Source organism: Apteryx rowi, unplaced genomic scaffold, assembly GCF_003343035.1.
Source record: "Apteryx rowi isolate R43461 unplaced genomic scaffold, aptRow1 scaffold_266, whole genome shotgun sequence".
NCBI classification, from domain to species: Eukaryota; Metazoa; Chordata; class Aves; order Apterygiformes; family Apterygidae; genus Apteryx; species Apteryx rowi.
In genome coordinates this window covers 420,047-423,404 of record NW_020449041.1, presented here as the reverse complement: position 1 = coordinate 423,404, position 3,358 = coordinate 420,047, and positions in this window count along the sequence as shown.

Here is a 3,358-nt window from a genome sequence, read left to right as displayed (position 1 = left end):
CGCCAGGTGCGTGTATCGCCCGCCAGCGCCTGCCGAGCGCCCGCCGGTCCCGTTAGCGCCGCCGCCGCCGCTGGAGGAAGGTAGGTCCCCGCCCGAGTACGCCCGGGCGCGGCCATTGGCGGCGGCCGGGCCGCTCTGCTTCGCGCCCATGGTCCCGCCGCCGCCTGGCGCTGCCCGGTGCCCTTCGCCGCCGCCTTCCCCGCGGCGCCGGGGGGCGGTGGGAGTCCGGCCCCGGCGGGGGCGATCCGAGGCGAGGGTCGCGCCGGGGTAGGGGAGAGGGAAGCGAGTCGCTCGGTGGGTCGGTTTCGAGAGGGGAGAGCCGCCCGCCGCGATCCGGCTCAGCTCGCGGCCCCGGCGCGGCCGCTGCTCGCGGGTCTGGGGCGCCACCATGAGCCGCTCGGGTCGGTGCTGGCTCCCGCTGCGCGGCGGCTCGGCCTCAGCGCTGCTGCTGTGGCCGCCGCCGCCGTGGCCGCCGCCATCCTCCTCCTCCTCCGCCGCGGAGCTCTGCGGGGGGCAGCGGCGGCAGCAGCCCCGCCGAGGCCGCTCGCTCGCCCGCGGCGCGCCGTGCCCGTGCCCGTGCCCGTGCGGCGGGAGGAGGGAGGCGGGAGGGGGCGGTCACCGCGGCGCAGCCGCTGCTCTGCCGTGTCGCCATAATGGGGGCGGCACCAGCGCGCGGCACGGGGAGCGGTTACGGCCGCCGCCGCTTCTTTTCCCTCCTTCCCTCTCGGCGAGGTGCCGGCCCCGAAACGCGGGCCGGCCCTGCCCCCTTGCCCCTCTCCCCTGCAAGGTGCGGGGCAGCGCGAGGTAGGCGGCCCGGCCCGTGGGGCGGCTGCCCCGCTGCGAGGGGTCGGGAAGGGGAGCCCCTGCGCGGGGAGCAGTTAGCCGCCCCGCTACGAGGGGAGGGAGGGGGGAATCCAAAAGCGACCTCGCAGCTCGGAAGGTTTCTGTAGGGCTGAGGAGGCTCCGCGCCCTGGGCGAGGGCGCGGGGGAGGCGAGGCTGCTGCCCGCCTGCTCCGCGGGTAGGCGGGAGGGAGGCATCAGAGTCGCCCGCGTTCCTCCCTGAGCGCGTTGCTTCCGCCCGGGCTGGGCTTTCCGGGAGCTCCCGGCACGGCGGCGTGAAGCCAGCACCTGCTCGGGGAGCGGGGAGGAGCTGCGAAGTTTGGCAGCCGGTCTGTATGGCGCTGCCAGGGAGAGGAAAGAGTTAAAAAAAAAAAAACAAAAAACCCACCATACAGAGCAAACTGCCTCCGGGAGAGGCAGAGCTGGCGTTTGCGCCCGGCGGGGCCGGGCGCGCGCGGCGGCCGTTGGCGGCGGCCGTTGGTGACCGTTGGCGGCGGCTCCCCCGGGGCTCCGCGGCAGGGCTCAGCCTCGCCAGGTGACTTCCAGAGAGAGGCGTTGCTAAAATGTGTCCCTTTAGCATTAAAAACGAGGCGGCCCAAGTGGCAGCGTGTGTCCCCTTGATAAGTTGCTTCCCAGCACGCTGTGACAGTTTCAGTAAAGCACGCCGATGCCAAGCGCCTCTTTCCTCGGAATCAGCAGGGAGGAGTCGCTTTTCTGACCCGATCCCCACAAAAGAAGAAGAATCTTCTGCTAGATCTTTGGTTCTTAGGCAATGTAGGAAAATCCTGTAGTCTTTAGTCTCTCATTCGCAGGAAACTCCCATTATTATTGATGGGAGCTTTACATAAGCAAGGATTGACTAACAGCCAAAAGTTTTGTCCCTGTGAATTATACCCATGTGAATAACAGGCTCAATTTGCTCGTGCCATATTGAATCAAGACATAAGATTATTTTATTCTTTAATGGGAAGTGATATGATTGAATATCTTTATACCTTGAAAGTATATGAGCATGATTCCTACAATCAATCATCCAAAATAAACTGTTTGTTTATATGGATTATTGTCTGCTCTAAAGTAAGGTACATCACTGTGAAGTAATTCTATATATCATCTCAGGACTCTCTGTTGTTCTGTCTAAGTAAGGATTCCAGCTAACTATATTCATACCTGTATCACAATAGTACCCAAGTTATTTTACAATTAATAAAATATATCAGAACCTTAATTTTTGTACAAAGTGTTGGCAACTATAATACACAGATGTGAACAGATGCGAATGCCTCCCACTTTCCCCTTCTTTTCCCATTTCTGTTACAACTTCATGCAGTCCTTTTCTGTCACCAGTGCGTGCAGCTCAGTTTGATTTGCAAGAGTAAGTACCATAACTTCGGATGGCAGAAGAGGTTACCAGCCCTAACTATTCCTTCCCACACCTGTTTCATGGCTAGCTGAGCCACTCTGTGAATAATGCAATGAACCACCGCATTTACAGGATGCTGCTGTAGAGTAAACTGTTGCTGGTTTCAATAAGAGGCAGCAGTGATTCCACAGCTGTCTGATGAACAGCTTGGTCTTTTGTATGCTGGGCACTGGGCAGACAGCTGGGGTCGATAATCTGCCGTCCCAAGCTATGCCATCCCCATTTGTGAATCATAGGCTGCAGTTGGTGTTGGTCGTGGTAGATACCCTAAGGTGCATCAAGCATGGGCATTTTATAGCTCAGTCTTCTAAAGAAAGAAAATCAATGTGATTATGCTGTCTGTCTCCTCCAGCACTAGTTGCTTTTGAACCCCTTGGACTGCTCAGCCAAATATCTCAAAGACAATAACAGCACAGAAAATAAGCAGTTGTGTAGAAGATAGAGATCCTACTAATGTTCACACAGAAGGAAAAGCTACAGCAGGAATTCATTTCTTAATAGATTCTAAGAATCTACATAGGCAAAGGATGTTGCAGACATGACTCATAATTTAAGCTCCTCACAGAACGGTTGCTGCATGGTCAGCCCTATCAGAGCAGGTTTAGAGGACAGCATCCTAAGAGTTTTATGGAGTTTTTTAAATTTCCACTATTGAGCATTAGTGGAGCTGGTCAGCTGCTAGAATAGACAGTAAAAATATTTTGAAGATAATACACTGCTACACAGCACCACAGTACTTTTTGTAATTTCTCCACAGTGGGTCTAAGAGTTGAGCAGTCATTAATATGGATTATATTTGGCTGTGAATAATATTTTATTCAATTTAGAATTAAATGATAAAGTCTATGAAAAAAACCCTTAAGATATCCAAACAGTTAATCAGTGTTACAATCAGAAAATTACCTCCAACAGCATGGAATGAGTCATATTTCACAGAAAGTAAGTCACAGAAAAGAAGTGTGTCACAGCAACCCTCGTTCCTGTCCCCTTCTCAGAGACGGTGGATATTCTCAGGAAAGCGCGCTTTTTTTTTTGGCTTTGTTTTTTGTTTTGCATGTAAAACATCTAATTATAATATTTGCAAGTCTCTCACTG